Here is a 20,322-nt window from a genome sequence, read left to right as displayed (position 1 = left end):
CCCGTCAGGACACCTCCAGCTAGTCTCTCATTGGTTCTCGCTATTCCTGTTCATCTTCCGCAGAAATTGCAAACTGGGCCAAACAGGAGGTTAAAGGCGCTGACTCTCCAAGTGGGGAGAGTGTTAGTAAAGCATCTGGAATGTTCCACCCGAGTACCAGGGGAGGAAAACTGAGACATATTTGAACACGTCTCCCATTCACATGGTTGATCATACTTGGGTTCCACATGCATGTTTTAGCTGAAGGAAGAATACCTTAAACCTGGAGAGTTAAGACCCGTGGAATGGGTACCATGCAATATGACTTCAAAGGGTCTTCATTTGCTCACCGAACCTCTCCAATCCTATCACTGCTGCGTTTATGCCCCTGTACACATGCTTGATTCTCTTTCGGAGACATAGCAATCCATAGGTTTTAAGATACTTACCAGTCAGGTACATTCTTAGGCGTTTAATATGCAGTGTTGAGTCCATTTCGTTGAGCAAGGTGTAGCTCTTGTCTATTCCATATTTGACTTAAGGAACTTTATCTGTGCTCATTTCAATCTCTGGTTTTATGCAGCACCCCAACTCACCTTTACCCTTAAGCAAGCATAAGTTGGTTTTCTAAATTTGAGACCCTGTTCTGTTCTGTAATTCAGTTCCTGTGTAGCCAAGTTTACATTCCGTGTATTACTGATATCTTATGATGTTTCTTTTTCTGTGTGACTTACTTCAGTTAGAATCATCATACCTGAATCCACTCATTGTGCTGCTAAGGGCCTGATGACACAGATTTCATTGCTGAGTGATATTGCTTTGTAAGTAAATACCACAACTTCTTTATCCATTTTTCACTTTCTGCGATGTTGAACTTGTACTGTAAACGAGGTTCTTGTAAAGAGAGCCGTTCCAAACTTTGGGGTGGCTGTGTCTTTTTGATTTTAATTTCCCTAAGCTATAGGACCATAAGTGGAAGTGCCCTAGGTTCTGTTGCTTTGTTTTTTAGATGTTTCAGGAAACACCATACACTTCTCCCGAGTGGTTGTTGGCAATTTACATCCCGCCCATCAGCATAACAAGGCTCCCTGTTCTCCATGGCCTGTCTTGCCTTTCTGGATTTTACACTTTTTTCAGATGGCCCTTTTGACCGGGGGGAAGTGAGACTTCATTGTAGTGCAGATTTCCTTTGCAAGCTTGCTTGGTTGGCCAAAAAGGGCGTATGCGTTTTTTCCTGAATATATTCAGGAAAAAACGCATACGCCCTTTTTGGCCAAGTGCATCATTGTGGACGTTCTGCCTCTTTTCCTATACTTTCAATGCAATTCCAGTCTACCTCCTGAAATCGGTTTCCTGCAATTCTGCCCCGCTTTCAAGTCCTCTTGGCAGCCTTACTTCAGTCTATTTTTGGACGATAGCTGTCATTTATAACTCTGCAGGTTTGTGAATTACAGTGCCCCTGAGCTCCTTTCTTCAACTTGCTTTCTTTTGAGCTGGCCGCAACACCGCAGGATGGCTTCAGGCCCTAATCTGGTTCCGGTACGGCATGCTGAGCCTTTGGTTATTTCCTCTTCCTGGTGGGAAATGAGAGTTAAATTTGCCCATCCAGACACCTCCAGCTAGCCTCTCATTGGTTCTCGCTATTCCTGTTCATCTTCCACAGAAATTGCAAAGTGGGCCAAACAGGAGGTTAAAGGCGCTGACTCTCCAAGTGGGGAGAGTGTTAGTAAAGCGTCTGGAATGTTGCACCCGAGTACCAGGGGAGGAAAACTGAGACATATTTGAACACGTCTCCCGTTCACATGGTTGATCGTACTTGGGTTCCACATGCATGTTTTAGCTGAAGGAAGAATACCTTAAACCTGGAGAGTTGAAACCCGTGTAATGGGTACCATGCAATATGACTTCAAAGGGTCTTCATTTGCTCACCGAACCTCTCCAATCCTATCACTGCTGCGTTTATGCCCCTGTACACATGCTTGATTCTCTTTTGGAGACATAGCAATCCATAGGTTTTACGATACTTACTAGTCAGGTACATTCTTAGGCGTTTAATATGCGGTGTTGAGTCCATTTCGTTGAGCAAGGAGTAGCTCTTGTCTATTCCATATTTGACTTAAGGAACTTTATCTGTGCTCATTTCAATCTCTGGTTTTATGCAGCACCCCAACTCACCTTTACCCTTAAGCAAGCATAAGTTGGTATTCTAAATTTGAGACCCTGTTCTGTTCTGTAATTCAGTTCCTGTGTAGCCAAGTTTACATTCCGTGTATTACTGATATCTTATGATGTTTCTTTTTCTGTGTGACTTATTTCAGTTAGAATCATCATACCTGAATCAACTCATTGTGATGCTAAGGGCCTGATGACATAGATTTCATTGCTGAGTGATATTGCTTTGTAAGTAAATACCACAACTTCTTTATCCATTTTTCACTTTCTGCGATGTTGAACTTGTACTGTAAACGAGGTTCTTGTAAACAGAGGCGTCCCAAACTTTGGGGTGGCTGTGTCTTTTTGATTTTAATTTCCCTAAGCTATAAGACCATAAGTGGCAGTGCCCTAGGCTCTGTTGCTTTGTTTTTTAGATGTTTCAGGAAACACCATACACTTCTCCCGAGTGTCTGTTGGCAATTTACATCCCGCCCATCAGCATAAGAAGGCTCCCAGTTCTCCATGGCCTGTCCTGCCTTTCTGGATTTTACACTTTTTTCAGATGGCCCTTTTGACCGGGGGGAAGTAAGACTTCATTGTAGTGCAGATTTCCTTTGCAAGCTTGCTTGGTTGGCCAAAAAGGGCGTATGCGTTTTTTCCTGAATATATTCAGGAAAAAACGCATACGCCCTTTTTGGCCAAGTGCATCATTGTGGACGTTCTGCCTCTTTTCCTATGCTTTCAATGCAATTCCAGTCTACCTCCTGAAATCGGTTTCCTGCAATTCTGCCCCGCTTTCAAGTCCTCTTGGCAGCCTTACTTCAGTCTATTTTTGGACGATAGCTGTCATTTATAACTCTGCAGGTTTGAGAATTACAGTGCTCCTGAGCTCCTTTCTTCAACTCGCTTTCTTGTGACCTGGCCGCAACACCGCAGGATGGCTTCAGGCCCTAATCTGGTTCCGGCACGGCACGCTGAGCCTTCGGTTATTTCCTCTTCCTGGTGGGAAATGAGAGTTAAATTTGCCCGTCCAGACACCTCCAGCTAGTCTCTCATTGGTTCTCGCTATTCCTGTTCATCTTCCGCAGAAATTGCAAAGTGGGCCAAACAGGAGGTTAAAGGCGCTGACTCTCCAAGTGGGGAGAGTGTTAGTAAAGCGTCTGGAATGTTGCACCCGAGTACCAGGGGAGGAAAACTGAGACATATTTGAACACGTCTCCCGTTCACATGGTTGATCATACTTGGGTTCCACATGCATGTTTTAGCTGAAGGAAGAATACCTTAAACCTGGAGAGTTGAGACCCGTGTAATGGGTACCATGCAATATGACTTCAAAGGGTCTTCATTTGCTCACCGAACCTCTCCAATCCTATCACTGCTGCATTTATGCCCCTGTACACATGCTTGAGTCTCTTTCGGAGACATAGCAATCCATAGGTTTTAAGATACTTACTAGTCAGGTACATTCTTATGCGTGTAATATGGGGTGTTGAGTCCATTTCGTTGAGCAAGGAGTAGCTCTTGTCTATTCCATATTTGGCTTAAGGAACTTTATCTGTGCTCATTTCAATCTCTGGTTTTATGCAGCACCCCAACTCACCTTTACCCTTAAGCAAGCATAAGTTGTTTTTCTAAATTTGAGACCCTGTTCTGTTCTGTAATTCAGTTCCTGTGTAGCCAAGTTTCCATTCCGTGTATTACTGATATCTTATGATGTTTCTTTTTCTGTGTGACTTATTTCAGTTAGAATCATCATACCTGAATCCACTCATTGTGCTGCTAAGGGCCTGATGACACAGATTTCATTGCTGAGTGATATTGCTTTGTAAGTAAATACCACAACTTCTTTATCCATTTTTCACTTTCTGCGATGTTGAACTTGTACTGTAAACGAGGTTCTTGTAAACAGAGCCGTTCCAAACTTTGGGGTGGCTGTGTCTTTTTGATTTTAATTTCCCTAAGCTATAGGACCATAAGTGGAAGTGCCCTAGGCTCTGTTGCTTTGTTTTTTAGATGTTTCAGGAAACACCATACACTTCTCCCGAGTGGTTGTTGGCAATTTACATCCCGCCCATCAGCATAACAAGGCTCCCAGTTCTCCATGGCCTGTCCTGCCTTTCTGGATTTTACACTTTTTTCAGATGGCCCTTTTGACCGGGGGGAAGTGAGACTTCATTGTAGTGCAGATTTCCTTTGCAAGCTTGCTTGGTTGGCCAAAAAGGGCGTATGCGTTTTTTCCTGAATATATTCAGGAAAAAACGCATACGCCCTTTTTGGCCAAGTGCATCATTGTGGACGTTCTGCCTCTTTTCCTATGCTTTCAATGCAATTCCAGTCTACCTCCTGAAATCGGTTTCCTGCAATTCTGCCCCGCTTTCAAGTCCTCTTGGCAGCCTTACTTCAGTCTATTTTTGGACGATAGCTGTCATTTATAACTCTGCAGGTTTGTGAATTACAGTGCCCCTGAGCTCCTTTATTCAACTCGCTTTCTTGTGACCTGGCCGCAACACCGCAGGATGGCTTCAGGCCCTAATCTGGTTCCGGTACGGCACGCTGAGCCTTTGGTTATTTCCTCTTCCTGGTGGGAAATGAGAGTTAAATTTGCCCGTCCAGACACCTCCAGCTAGCCTCTCATTGGTTCTCGCTATTCCTGTTCATCTTCCGCAGAAATTGCAAACTGGGCCAAACAGGAGGTTAAAGACGCTGACTCTCCAAGTGGGGAGATTGTTAGTAAAGTGTCTGGAATGTTGCACCCGAGTACCAGGGGAGGAAAACTGAGACATATTTGAACACGTCTCCCGTTCACATGGTTGATCATACTTGGGTTCCACATGCATGTTTTAGCTGAAGGAAGAATACCTTAAACCTGGGTAGTTGAAACCCGTGTAATGGGTACCATGCAATATGACTTCAAAGGGTCTTCATTTGCTCACCGAACCTCTCCAATCCTATCACTGCTGCGTTTATGCCCCTGTACACATGCTTGATTCTCTTTTGGAGACATAGCAATCCATAGGTTTTACGATACTTACTAGTCAGGTACATTCTTAGGCGTTTAATATGCGGTGTTGAGTCCATTTCGTTGAGCAAGGAGTAGCTCTTGTCTATTCCATATTTGACTTAAGGAACTTTATCTGTGCTCATTTCAATCTCTATTTTTATGCAGCACCCCAACTCACCTTTACCCTTAAGCAAGCATAAGTTGGTTTTCTAAATTTGAGACCCTGTTCTGTTCTGTAATTCAGTTCCTGTGTAGCCAAGTTTCCATTCCGTGTATTACTGATATCTTATGATGTTTCTTTTTCCATGTGTCTTATTTCAGTTAGAATCATCATACCTGCATCCACTCATTGTGCTGCTAAGGGCCTGATGACATAGATTTCATTGCTGAGTGATATTGCTTTGTAAGTGAATACCACAACTTCTTTATCCATTTTTCACTTTCTGTGATGTTGAACTTGTACTGTAAACGAGGTTCTTGTAAACAGAGCCGTTCCAAACTTTGGGGTGGCTGTGTCTTTTTGATTTTAATTTCCCTAAGCTATAGGACCATAAGTGGCAGTGCCCTAGGCTCTGTTGCTTTGTTTTTTAGATGTTTCAGGAAACACCATACACTTCTCCCAAGTGTCTGTTGGCAATTTACATCCCGTCCATCAGCATAACAAGGCTCCCAGTTCTCAATGGCCTGTTGCCTTTCTGGATTTTACACTTTTTTCAGATGGCCCTTTTGGCCGGGGGGACATGAGACTTTATTGTAGTGCAGATTTCCTTTGCAAGCTTGCTTGGTTGGTCAAAAAGGGCCTATGCGTTTTTTCCTGAATATATTCAGGAAAAAACGCATACGCACATTTTGGTCAAGTGCATCATTGTGGACGTTCTGCCTCTTTTCCTATGCTTTCAATGCAATTCCAGTCTACCTCCTGAAATCGGTTTCCTGCAATTCTGCCCCACTTTCAAGTCCTCTTGGCAGCCTTACTTCAGTCTATTTTTGGACGATAGCTGTCATTTATAACTCTGCAGGTTTGTGAATTACAGTGCCCCTGAGCTCCTTTCTTCAACTTGCTTTCTTTTGAGCTGGCCGCAACACCGCAGGATGGCTTCAGGCCCTAATCTGGTTCCGGCACGGCACGCTGAGCCTTTGGTTATTTCCTCTTCCTGGTGGGAAATGAGAGTTAAATTTGCCCGTCCAGACACCTCCAGCTAGTCTCTCATTGGTTCTCGCTATTCCTGTTCATCTTCCGCAGAAATTGCAAACTGGGCCAAACAGGAGGTTAAAGGCGCTGACTCTCCAAGTGGGGAGAGTGTTAGTAAAGCATCTGGAATGTTGCACCCGAGTACCAGGGGAGGAAAACTGAAACATATTTGAACACGTCTCCCGTTCACATGGTTGATCATACTTGGGTTCCACATGCATGTTTTAGCTGAAGGAAGAATACCTTAAACCTGGAGAGTTAAGACCCGTGGAATGGGTACCATGCAATATGACTTCAAAGGGTCTTCATTTGCTCACCGAACCTCTCCAATCCTATCACTGCTGCGTTTATGCCCCTGTACACATGCTTGATTCTCTTTCGGAGACATAGCAATCCATAGGTTTTAAGATACTTACCAGTCAGGTACATTCTTAGGCGTTTAATATGCGGTGTTGAGTCCATTTCGTTGAGCAAGGTGTAGCTCTTGTCTATTCCATATTTGACTTAAGGAACTTTATCTGTGCTCATTTCAATCTCTGGTTTTATGCAGCACCCCAACTCACCTTTACACTTAAGCAAGCATAAGTTGGTTTTCTAAATTTGAGACCCTGTTCTGTTCTGTAATTCAGTTCCTGTGTAGCCAAGTTTACATTCCGTGTATTACTGATATCTTATGATGTTTCTTTTTCTGTGTGACTTACTTCAGTTAGAATCATCATACCTGAATCCACTCATTGTGCTGCTAAGGGCCTGATGACACAGATTTCATTGCTGAGTGATATTGCTTTGTAAGTAAATACCACAACTTCTTTATCCATTTTTCACTTTCTGCGATGTTGAACTTGTACTGTAAACGAGGTTCTTGTAAACAGAGCCGTTCCAAACTTTGGGGTGGCTGTGTCTTTTTGATTTTAATTTCCCTAAGCTATAGGACCATAAGTGGAAGTGCCCTAGGTTCTGTTGCTTTGTTTTTTAGATGTTTCAGGAAACACCATACACTTCTCCCGAGTGGTTGTTGGCAATTTACATCCCGCCCATCAGCATAACAAGGCTCCCTGTTCTCCATGGCCTGTCCTGCCTTTCTGGATTTTACACTTTTTTCAGATGGCCCTTTTGACCGGGGGGAAGTGAGACTTCATTGTAGTGCAGATTTCCTTTGCAAGCTTGCTTGGTTGGCCAAAAAGGGCGTATGCGTTTTTTCCTGAATATATTCAGGAAAAAACGCATACGCCCTTTTTGGCCAAGTTCATCATTGTGGACGTTCTGCCTCTTTTCCTATACTTTCAATGCAATTCCAGTCTACCTCCTGAAATCGGTTTCCTGCAATTCTGCCCCGCTTTCAAGTCCTCTTGGCAGCCTTACTTCAGTCTATTTTTGGACGATAGCTGTCATTTATAACTCTGCAGGTTTGTGAATTACAGTGCCCCTGAGCTCCTTTCTTCAACTTGCTTTCTTTTGAGCTGGCCGCAACACCGCAGGATGGCTTCAGGCCCTAATCTGGTTCCGGCACGGCACGCTGAGCCTTTGGTTATTTCCTCTTCCTGGTGGGAAATGAGAGTTAAATTTGCCCGTCCAGACACCTCCAGCTAGTCTCTCATTGGTTCTCGCTATTCCTGTTCATCTTCCGCAGAAATTGCAAACTGGGCCAAACAGGAGGTTAAAGGCGCTGACTCTCCAAGTGGGGAGAGTGTTAGTAAAGCGTCTGGAATGTTGCACCCGAGTACCAGGGGAGGAAAACTGAGACATATTTGAACACGTCTCCCGTTCACATGGTTGATCATACTTGGGTTCCACATGCATGTTTTAGCTGAAGGAAGAATACCTTAAACCTGGAGAGTTAAGACCCGTGGAATGGGTACCATGCAATATGACTTCAAAGGGTCTTCATTTGCTCACCGAACCTCTCCAATCCTATCACTGCTGCGTTTATGCCCCTGTACACATGCTTGATTCTCTTTCGGAGACATAGCAATCCATAGGTTTTAAGATACTTACCAGTCAGGTACATTCTTAGGCGTTTAATATGCGGTGTTGAGTCCATTTCGTTGAGCAAGGTGTAGCTCTTGTCTATTCCATATTTGACTTAAGGAACTTTATCTGTGCTCATTTCAATCTCTGGTTTTATGCAGCACCCCAACTCACCTTTACCCTTAAGCAAGCATAAGTTGGTTTTCTAAATTTGAGACCCTGTTCTGTTCTGTAATTCAGTTCCTGTGTAGCCAAGTTTACATTCCGTGTATTACTGATATCTTATGATGTTTCTTTTTCTGTGTGACTTACTTCAGTTAGAATCATCATACCTGAATCCACTCATTGTGCTGCTAAGGGCCTGATGACACAGATTTCATTGCTGAGTGATATTGCTTTGTAAGTAAATACCACAACTTCTTTATCCATTTTTCACTTTCTGCGATGTTGAACTTGTACTGTAAACGAGGTTCTTGTAAACAGAGCCGTTCCAAACTTTGGGGTGGCTGTGTCTTTTTGATTTTAATTTCCCTAAGCTATAGGACCATAAGTGGAAGTGCCCTAGGTTCTGTTGCTTTGTTTTTTAGATGTTTCAGGAAACACCATACACTTCTCCCGAGTGGTTGTTGGCAATTTACATCCCGCCCATCAGCATAACAAGGCACCCTGTTCTCCATGGCCTGTCCTGCCTTTCTGGATTTTACACTTTTTTCAGATGGCCCTTTTGACCGGGGGGAAGTGAGACTTCATTGTAGTGCAGATTTCCTTTGCAAGCTTGCTTGGTTGGCCAAAAAGGGCGTATGCGTTTTTTCCTGAATATATTCAGGAAAAAACGCATACGCCCTTTTTGGCCAAGTGCATCATTGTGGACGTTCTGCCTCTTTTCCTATACTTTCAATGCAATTCCAGTCTACCTCCTGAAATCGGTTTCCTGCAATTCTGCCCCGCTTTCAAGTCCTCTTGGCAGCCTTACTTCAGTCTATTTTTGGACGATAGCTGTCATTTATAACTCTGCAGGTTTGTGAATTACAGTGCCCCTGAGCTCCTTTCTTCAACTCGCTTTCTTGTGACCTGGCCGCAACACCGCAGGATGGCTTCAGGCCCTAATCTGGTTCCGGTACGGCACGCTGAGCCTTTGGTTAATTCCTCTTCCTGGTGGGAAATGAGAGTTAAATTTGCCCGTCCAGACACCTCCAGCTAGCCTCTCATTGGTTCTCACTATTCCTGTTCATCTTCCGCAGAAATTGCAAACTGGGCCAAACAGGAGGTTAAAGGCGCTGACTCTCCAAGTGGGGAGAGTGTTAGTAAAGCGTCTGGAATGTTGCACCCGAGCACCAGGGGAGGAAAACTGAGACATATTTGAACACGTCTCCAGTTCACATGGTTGATCATAATTGGGTTCCACATGCATGTTTTAGCTGAAGGAAGAATACCTTAAACCTGGAGAGTTAAGACCCGTTTAATGGGTACCATGCAATATGACTTCAAAGGGTCTTCATTTGCTCACCGAACCTCTCCAATCCTATCACTGCTGCGTTTATGCCCCTGTACACATGCTTGATTCTCTTTTGGAGATATAGCTATCCATAGGTTTTAAGATACTTACAAGTCAGGTACATTCTTAGGCGTTTAATATGCGGTGTTGAGTCCATTTCGTTGAGCAAGGAGTAGCTCTAGTCTATTCCATATTTGGCTTAAGGAACTTTATCTGTGCTCATTTCAATCTCTGGTTTTATGCAGCACCCCAACTCACCTTTACCCTTAAGCAAGCATAAGTTGTTTTTCTAAATTTGAGACACTGTTCTGTTCTGTAATTCAGTTCCTGTGTAGCCAAGTTTCCATTCCGTGTATTACTGATATCTTATGATGTTTCTTTTTCTGTGTGACTTATTTCAGTTAGAATCATCATACCTGAATCCACTCATTGTGCTGCTAAGGGCCTGATGACATAGATTTCATTGCTGAGTGATATTGCTTTGTAAGTGAATACCACAACTTCTTTATCCATTTTTCACTTTCTGCGATGTTGAACTTGTACTGTAAACAAGGTTCTTGTAAACAGAGCCGTTCCAAACTTTGGGGTGGCTGTGTCTTTTTGATTTTAATTTCCCTAAGCTATAGGACCATAAGTGGAAGTGGCCTAGGTTCTGTTGCTTTGTTTTTTAGATGTTTCAGGAAACACCATACACTTCTCCCGAGTGGTTGTTGGCAATTTACATCCCGCCCATCAGCATAACAAGGCTCCCAGTTCTCCATGGCCTGTCCTGCCTTTCTGGATTTTACACTTTTTTCAGATGGCCCTTTTGACCGGGGGGAAGTGAGACTTCATTGTAGTGCAGATTTCCTTTGCAAGCTTGCTTGGTTGGCCAAAAAGGGCGTATGCGTTTTTTCCTGAATATATTCAGGAAAAAACGCATACGCCCTTTTTGGCCAAGTGCATCATTGTGGACGTTCTGCCTCTTTTCCTATGCTTTCAATGCAATTCCAGTCTACCTCCTGAAATCGGTTTCCTGCAATTCTGCCCCGCTTTCAAGTCCTCTTGGCAGCCTTACTTCAGTCTATTTTTGGACGATAGCTGTCATTTATAACTCTGCAGGTTTGTGAATTACAGTGCCCCTGAGCTCCTTTCTTCAACTTGTTTTCTTGTGACCTGGCCGCAACACCGCAGGATGGCTTCAGGCCCTAATCTGGTTCCGGCCCGGCATGCTGAGCCTTTGGTTAATTCCTCTTCCTGGTGGGAAATGAGAGTTAAATTTGCCCGACCAGACACCTCCAGCTAGCCTCTCATTGGTTCTCGCTATTCCTGTTCATCTTCCGCAGAAATTGCAAACTGGGCCAAACAGGAGGTTAAAGGGACTGACTCTCCAAGTGGGGAGAGTGTTAGTAAAGCGTCTGGAATGTTGCACCCGAGTACCAGGGGAGGAAAACTGAGACATATTTGAACACGTCTCCCGATCACATGGTTGATCATACTCTAGGTTCCACATGCATGTTTTAGCTGAAGGAAGAATACCTTAAACCTGGGTAGTTGAAACCCGTGGAATGGGTACCATGCAATATGACTTCAAAGGGTCTTTATTTGCTCACCGAACCTCTCCAATCCTATCACTGCTGCATTTATGCCCCTGTACACATGCTTGATTCTCTTTTGGAGACATAGCAATCCATAGGTTTTAAGATACTTACTAGTCAGGTACATTCTTAGGCGTTTAATATGCGGTGTTGAGTCCATTTCATTGAGCAAGGAGTAGCTCTTGTCTATTCCATATTTGGCTTAAGGAACTTTATCTGTGCTCATTTCAATCTCTGGTTTTATGCAGCACCCCAACTCACCTTTACCCTTAAGCAAGAATAAGTTGGTTTTCTAAATTTGAGACCCTGTTCTGTTCTGTAATTCAGTTCCTGTGTAGCCAAGTTTACATTCCGTGTATTACTGATATCTTATGATGTTTCTTTTTCTGTGTGACTTATTTCAGTTAGAATCATCATACCTGAATCCACTCATTGTGATGCTAAGTGCCTGATGACACAGATTTCATTGCTGAGTGATATTGCTTTGTAAGTAAATACCACAACTTCTTTATCCATTTTTCACTTTCTGTGATGTTGAACTTGTACTGTAAACGAGGTTCTTGTAAACAGAGCCGTTCCAAACTTTGGGGTGGCTGTGTCTTTTTGATTTTAATTTCCCTAAGCTATAGGACCATAAGTGGAAGTGCCCTAGGTTCTGTTGCTTTGTTTTTTAGATGTTTCAGGAAACACCATACACTTCTCCCGAGTGGTTGTTGGCAATTTACATCCCGCCCATCAGCATAACAAGGCTCCCAGTTCTCCATGGCCTGTCCTGCCTTTCTGGATTTTACACTTTTTTCAGATGGCCCTTTTGACCGGGGGGAAGTGAGACTTCATTGTAGTGCAGATTTCCTTTGCAAGCTTGCTTGGTTGGCCAAAAAGGGCGTATGCGTTTTTTCCTGAATATATTCAGGAAAAAACGCATACGCCCTTTTTGGCCAAGTGCATCATTGTGGACGTTCTGCCTCTTTTCCTATGCTTTCAATGCAATTCCAGTCTACCTCCTGAAATCGGTTTCCTGCAATTCTGCCCCGCTTTCAAGTCCTCTTGGCAGCCTTACTTCAGTCTATTTTTGGACGATAGCTGTCATTTATAACTCTGCAGGTTTGAGAATTACAGTGCTCCTGAGCTCCTTTCTTCAACTCGCTTTCTTGTGACCTGGCCGCAACACCGCAGGATGGCTTCAGGCCCTAATCTGGTTCCGGCACGGCACGCTGAGCCTTCGGTTATTTCCTCTTCCTGGTGGGAAATGAGAGTTAAATTTGCCCGTCCAGACACCTCCAGCTAGTCTCTCATTGGTTCTCGCTATTCCTGTTCATCTTCCGCAGAAATTGCAAAGTGGGCCAAACAGGAGGTTAAAGGCGCTGACTCTCCAAGTGGGGAGAGTGTTAGTAAAGCGTCTGGAATGTTGCACCCGAGTACCAGGGGAGGAAAACTGAGACATATTTGAACACGTCTCCCGTTCACATGGTTGATCATACTTGGGTTCCACATGCATGTTTTAGCTGAAGGAAGAATACCTTAAACCTGGAGAGTTAAGACCCGTGTAATGGGTACCATGCAATATGACTTCAAAGGGTCTTCATTTGCTCACCGAACCTCTCCAATCCTATCACTGCTGCGTTTATGCCCCTGTACACATGCTTGATTCTCTTTTGGAGACATAGCAATCCATAGGTTTTAAGATACTTACTAGTCAGGCACATTCTTAGGCGTTTAATATGCGGTGTTGAGTCCATTTCGTTGAGCAAGGAGTAGCTCTTGTCTATTCCATATTTGACTTAAGGAACTTTATCTGTGCTCATTTCAATCTCTGGTTTTATGCAGCACCCCAACTCACCTTTACCCTTAAGCAAGCATAGTTGGTTTTCTAAATTTGAGACCCTGTTCTGTTCTGTAATTCAGTTCCTGTGTAGCCAAGTTTACGTTCCGTGTATTAGTGATATCTTATGATGTTTCTTTTTCTGTGTGACTTACTTCAGTTAGAATCATCATACCTGAATCCACTCATTGTGCTGCTAAGGGCCTGATGACACAGCTTTCATTGCTGAGTGATATTGCTTTGTAAGTAAATACCACAACTTCTTTATCCATTTTTCACTTTGTGCGATGTTGAACTTGTACTGTAAACGAGGTTCTTGTAAACAGAGCCGTTCCAAACTTTGGGGTGGCTGTGTCTTTTTGATTTTAATTTCCCTAAGCTATAGGACCATAAGTGGAAGTGCCCTAGGTTCTGTTGCTTTGTTTTTTAGATGTTTCAGGAAACACCATACACTTCTCCCGAGTGTCTGTTGGCAATTTACATCCCGCCCATCAGCATAACAAGGCTCCCAGTTCTCCATGGCCTGTCCTGCCTTTCTGGATTTTACACTTTTTTCAGATGGCCCTTTTGACCGGGGGGAAGTGAGACTTCATTGTAGTGCAGATTTCCTTTGCAAGCTTGCTTGGTTGGCCAAAAAGGGCGTATGCGTTTTTTATTCCTGTTCATCTTCCGCAGAAATTGCAAAGTGGGCCAAACAGGAGGTTAAAGGCACTGACTCTCCAAGTGAGGAGAGTGTTAGTAAAGCGTCTGGAATGTTGCACCCGAGTACCAGGGGAGGAAAACTGAGACATATTTGAACACGTCTCCCGTTCACATGGTTGATCATACTTGGGTTCCACATGCATGTTTTAGCTGAAGGAAGAATACCTAAAACCTGGAGAGTTGAGACCCGTGTAATGGGTACCATGCAATATGACTTCAAAGGGTCTTCATTTGCTCACCGAACCTCTCCAATCCTATCACTGCTGCGTTTATGCCCCTGTACACATGCTTGATTCTCTTTTGGAGACATAGCAATCCATAGGTTTTACGATACTTACTAGTCAGGTACATTCTTAGGCGTTTAATATGCGGTGTTGAGTCCATTTCGTTGAGCAAGGAGTAGCTCTTGTCTATTCCATATTTGACTTAAGGAACTTTATCTGTGCTCATTCCAATCTCTGGTTTTATGCAGCACCCCAACTCACCTTTACCCTTAAGCAAGCATAAGTTGGTTTTCTAAATTTGAGACCCTGTTCTGTTCTGTAATTCAGTTCCTGTGTAGCCAAGTTTACATTCCGTGTATTACTGATATCTTATGATGTTTCTTTTTCTGTGTGACTTACTTCAGTTAGAATCATCATACCTGAATCCACTCATTGTGATGCTAAGGGCCTGATGACATAGATTTCATTGCTGAGTGATATTGCTTTTTAAGTAAATACTACAACTTCTTTATCCATTTTTCACTTTCTGCGATGTTGAACTTGTACTGTAAACGAGGTTCTTGTAAACAGAGGCGTCCCAAACTTTGGGGTGGCTGTGTCTTTTTGATTTTAATTTCCCTAAGCTATAAGACCATAAGTGGCAGTGCCCTAGGCTCTGTTGCTTTGTTTTTTAGATGTTTCAGGAAACACCATACACTTCTCCTGAGTGGTTGTTGGCAATTTACATCCCGCCCATCAGCATAACAAGGCTCCCAGTTCTCCATGGCCTGTCCTGCCTTTCTGGATTTTACACTTTTTTCAGATGGCCCTTTTGACCGGGGGGAAGTGAGACTTCATTGTAGTGCAGATTTCCTTTGCAAGCTTGCTTGGTTGGTCAAAAAGGGCGTATGCGTTTTTTCCTGAATATATTCAGGAAAAAGCGCATACGCCCTTTTTGGCCAAGTGCATCATTGTGGACGTTCTGCCTCTTTTCCTATGCTTTCAATGCAATTCCAGTCTACCTCCTGAAATCGGTTTCCTGCAATTCTGCCCCGCTTTCAAGTCCTCTTGGCAGCCTTACTTCAGTCTATTTTTGGACGATAGCTGTCATTTATAACTCTGCAGGTTTGTGAATTACAGTGCCCCTGAGCTCCTTTCTTCAACTCGCTTTCTTGTGACCTGGCCGCAACACCGCAGGATGGCTTCAGGCCCTAATCTGGTTCCGGCCCGGCATGCTGAGCCTTTGGTTAATTCCTCTTCCTGGTGGGAAATGAGAGTTAAATTTGCCCGTCCAGACACCTCCAGCTAGCCTCTCATTGGTTCTCGCTATTCCTGTTCATCTTCCGCAGAAATTGCAAACCGGGCCAAACAGGAGGTTAAAGGGACTGACTCTCCAAGTGGGGAGAGTGTTAGTAAAGCGTCTGGAATGTTGCACCCGAGTACCAGGGGAGGAAAACTGAGACATATTTGAACACGTCTCCCGATCACATGGTTGATCATACTCTAGGTTCCACATGCATGTTTTAGCTGAAGGAAGAATACCTTAAACCTGGGTAGTTGAAACCCGTGGAATGGGTACCATGCAATATGACTTCAAAGGGTCTTCATTTGCTCACCGAACCTCTCCAATCCTATCACTGCTGCATTTATGCCCCTGTACACATGCTTGATTCTCTTTCGGAGACATAGCAATCCATAGGTTTTAAGATACTTACTAGTCAGGTACATTCTTAGGCGTTTAATATGCGCTGTTGAGTCCATTTCATTGAGCAAGGAGTAGCTCTTGTCTATTCCATATTTGGCTTAAGGAACTTTATATGTGCTCATTTCAGTCTCTGGTTTTATGCTGCACCCTAACTCACCTTTACCCTTAAGCAAGAATAAGTTGGTTTTCTAAATTTGAGACCCTGTTCTGTTCTGTAATTCAGTTCCTGTGTAGCCAAGTTTACATTCCGTGTATTACTGATATCTTATGATGTTTCTTTTTCTGTGTCACTTATTTCAGTTAGAATCATCATACCTGAATCCACTCATTGTGCTGCTAAGGGCCTGATGACACAGATTTCATTGCTGAGTGATATTGCTTTGTAAGTAAATACCACAACTTCTTTATCCATTTTTCAGTTTCTGCGATGTTGAACTTGTACTGTAAACGAGGTTCTTGTAAACAGAGCCGTTCCAAACTTTGGGGTGGCTGTGTCTTTTTGATTTTAATTTCCCTAAGCTATAGGACCATAAGTGGAAGTGCCCTAGGTTCTGTTGCTTTGTTTTTTGGATGTTTCAGGAAACACCATACACTTCTCCCGAGTGGTTGTTGGCAATTTACATCCCGCCCATCAGCATAACAAGGCTCCCAGTTCTCCATGGCCTGTCCTGCCTTTCTGGATTTTACACTTTTTTCAGATGGCCCTTTTGACCGGTGGGAAGTGAGACTTCATTGTAGTGCAGATTTCCTTTGCAAGCTTGCTTGGTTGGCCAAAAAGGGCGTATGAGTTTTTTCCTGAATATTTCAGGAAAAAACGCATACGCCCTTTTTGGCCAAGTGCATCATTGTGGACGTTCTGCCTCTTTTCCTATGCTTTCAATGCAATTCCAGTCTACCTCCTGAAATCGGTTTCCTGCAATTCTGCCCCGCTTTCAAGTCCTCTTGGCAGCCTGACTTCAGTCTATTTTTGGACGATAGCTGTCATTTATAACTCTGCAGGTTTGTGAATTACAGTGCCCCTGAGCTCCTTTCTTCAACTTGCTTTCTTGTGACCTGGCCGCAACACCGCAGGATGGCTTCAGGCCCTAATCTGGTTCCGGCACGGCACGCTGAGCCTTTGGTTATTTCCTCTTCCTGGTGGGAAATGAGAGTTAAATTTGCCCGTCCAGACACCTCCAGATAGTCTCTCATTGGTTCTCGCTATTCCTGTTCATCTTCCGCAGAAATTGCAAACTGGGCCAAACAGGAGGTTAAAGGCGCTGACTCTCCAAGTGGGGAGAGTGTTAGTAAAGCGTCTGGAATGTTGCACCCGAGTACCAGGGGAGGAAAACTGAGACATATTTGAACACGTCTCCCGTTCACATGGTTGATCATACTTGGGTTCCACATGCATGTTTTAGCTGAAGGAAAAATACCTTAAACCTGGAGAGTTGAGACACGTGGAATGGGTACCATGCAATATGACTTCAAAGGGTCTTCATTTGCTCACCGAACCTCTCCAATCCTATCACTGCTGCGTTTATGCCCCTGTACACATGCTTGATTCTCTTTCGGAGACATAGCAATCCATAGGTTTTAAGATACTTACTAGTCAGGCACATTCTTAGGCGTTTAATATGCGGTGTTGAGTCCATTTCGTTGAGCAAGGAGTAGCTCTTGTCTATTCCATATTTGACTTAAGGAACTTTATCTGTGCTCATTTCAATCTCTGGTTTTATGCAGCACCCCAACTCACCTTTACCCTTAAGCAAGCATAGTTGGTTTTCTAAATTTGAGACCCTGTTCTGTTCTGTAATTCAGTTCCTCTGTAGCCAAGTTTACGTTCCGTGTATTACTGATATCTTATGATGTTTCTTTTTCTGTGTGACTTACTTCAGTTAGAATCATCATACCTGAATCCACTCATTGTGCTGCTAAGGGCCTGATGACACAGATTTCATTGCTGAGTGATATTGCTTTGTATGTAAATACCACAATTTCTTTATCCATTTTTCACTTTGTGCGATGTTGAACTTGTACTGTAAACGAGGTTCTTGTAAACAGAGCTGTTCCAAACTTTGGGGTGGCGGTGTCTTTTTGATTTTAATTTCCCTAAGCTATAGGACCATAAGTGGAAGTGCCCTAGGTTCTGTTGCTTTGTTTTTTGGATGTTTCAGGAAACACCATACACTTCTCCCGAGTGTCTGTTGGCAATTTACATCCCGCCCATCAGCATAACAAGGCTCCCAGTTCTCCATGGCCTGTCCTGCCTTTCTGGATTTTACACTTTTTTCAGATGGCCCTTTTGACCGGGGGGAAGTGAGACTTCATTGTAGTGCAGATTTCCTTTGCAAGCTTGCTTGGTTGGCCAAAAAGGGCGTATGCGTTTTTTATTCCTGTTCATCTTCCGCAGAAATTGCAAAGTGGGCCAAACAGGAGGTTAAAGGCACTGACTCTCCAAGTGAGGAGAGTGTTAGTAAAGCGTCTGGAATGTTGCACCCGAGTACCAGGGGAGGAAAACTGAGACATATTTGAACACGTCTCCCGTTCACATGGTTGATCATACTTGGGTTCCACATGCATGTTTTAGCTGAAGGAAGAATACCTTAAACCTGGAGAGTTGAGACCCGTGTAATGGGTACCATGCAATATGACTTCAAAGGGTCTTCATTTGCTCACCGAACCTCTCCAATCCTATCACTGCTGCGTTTATGCCCCTGTACACATGCTTGATTGTCTTTTGGAGACATAGCAATCCATAGGTTTTACGATACTTACTAGTCAGGTACATTCTTAGGCGTTTAATATGCGGTGTTGAGTCCATTTCGTTGAGCAAGGAGTAGCTCTTGTCTATTCCATATTTGACTTAAGGAACTTTATCTGTGCTCATTTCAATCTCTGGTTTTATGCAGCACCCCAACTCACCTTTACCCTTAAGCAAGCATAAGTTGGTTTTCTAAATTTGAGACCCTGTTCTGTTCTGTAATTCAGTTCCTGTGTAGCCAAGTTTACATTCCGAGTATTACTGATATCTTATGATGTTTCTTTTTCTGTGTGACTTATTTCAGTTAGAATCATCATACCTGAATCCACTCATTGTGATGCTAAGGGCCTGATGACATAGATTTCATTGCTGAGTGATATTGCTTTTTAAGTAAATACTACAACTTCTTTATCCATTTTTCACTTTCTGCGATGTTGAACTTGTACTGTAAACGAGGTTCTTGTAAACAGAGGCGTCCCAAACTTTGGGGTGGCTGTGTCTTTTTGATTTTAATTTCCCTAAGCTATAAGACCATAAGTGGCAGTGCCCTAGGCTCTGTTGCTTTGTTTTTTAGATGTTTCAGGAAACACCATACACTTCTCCCGAGTGGTTGTTGGCAATTTACATCCCGCCCATCAGCATAACAAGGCTCCCAGTTCTCCATGGCCTGTCCTGCCTTTCTGGATTTTACACTTTTTTCAGATGGCCCTTTTGACCGGGGGGAAGTGAGACTTCATTGTAGTGCAGATTTCCTTTGCAAGCTTGCTTGGTTGGCCAAAAAGGGCATATGCGTTTTTTCCTGAATATATTCAGGAAAAAACGCATACGCCCTTTTTGGCCAAGTGCATCATTGTGGACGTTCTGCCTCTTTTCCTATGCTTTCAATGCAATTCCAGTCTACCTCCTGAAATCGGTTTCCTGCAATTCTGCCCCGCTTTCAAGTCCTCTTGGCAGCCTTACTTCAGTCTATTTTTGGACGATAGCTGTCATTTATAACTCTGCAGGTTTGTGAATTACAGTGCCCCTGAGCTCCTTTCTTCAACTCGCTTTCTTGTGACCTGGCCGCAACACCGCAGGATGGCTTCAGGCCCTAATCTGGTTCCGGCCCGGCATGCTGAGCCTTTGGTTAATTCCTCTTCCTGGTGGGAAATGAGAGTTAAATTTGCCCGTCCAGACACCTCCAGCTAGTCTCTCATTGGTTCTCGCTATTCCTGTTCATCTTCCGCAGAAATTGCAAACTGGGCCAAACAGGAGGTTAAAGGGACTGACTCTCCAAGTGGGGAGAGTGTTAGTAAAGCGTCTGGAATGTTGCACCCGAGTACCAGGGGAGGAAAACTGAGCCATATTTGAACACGTCTCCCGATCACATGGTTGATCATACTCTAGGTTCCACATGCATGTTTTAGCTGAAGGAAGAATACCTTAAACCTGGGTAGTTGAAACCCGTGGAATGGGTACCATGCAATATGACTTCAAAGGGTCTTCATTTGCTCACCGAACCTCTCCAATCCTATCACTGCTGCGTTTATGCCCCTGTACACATGCTTGATTCTCTTTCGGAGACATAGCAATCCATAGGTTTTAAGATACTTACTAGTCAGGTACATTCTTAGGCGTTTAATATGCGGTGTTGAGTCCATTTCGTTGAGCAAGGAGTAGCTCTTGTCTATTCCATATTTGGCTTAAGGAACTTTATATGTGCTCATTTCAGTCTCTGGTTTTATGCTGCACCCTAACTCACCTTTACCCTTAAGCAAGAATAAGTTGGTTTTCTAAATTTG

General features: G+C 43.6%; 1 long non-coding RNA gene across 5 annotated transcripts in view; it reads left to right on the top strand.

Moving 5' to 3' along the window:
- LOC307187927 overlaps positions 1-20,322 on the top strand; it is a 3,519,425-nt gene that overhangs the window by 3,121,060 nt on the left and 378,043 nt on the right. The window contains exon 9 of one of the 5 annotated variants that reach the window (XR_013828738.1): positions 13,349-13,410. The exons of 3 other annotated variants lie outside the window; for them this stretch is intronic. This is a non-coding gene — a long non-coding RNA (uncharacterized lncRNA). Of the gene's footprint in view, positions 1-2,297; positions 2,358-13,348; positions 13,411-20,322 lie in introns of those variants that run through there. One more of the 5 variants, XR_013828739.1, reaches the window with a different exon arrangement.

This window comes from Stenella coeruleoalba (assembly GCF_951394435.1).
Source record: "Stenella coeruleoalba genome assembly, chromosome: 6".
Lineage (NCBI taxonomy): Eukaryota > Metazoa > Chordata > Mammalia > Artiodactyla > Delphinidae > Stenella > Stenella coeruleoalba.
Note: the sequence above shows the minus strand (reverse complement) of the source record. Positions and strands in the feature narration are given on the sequence as shown.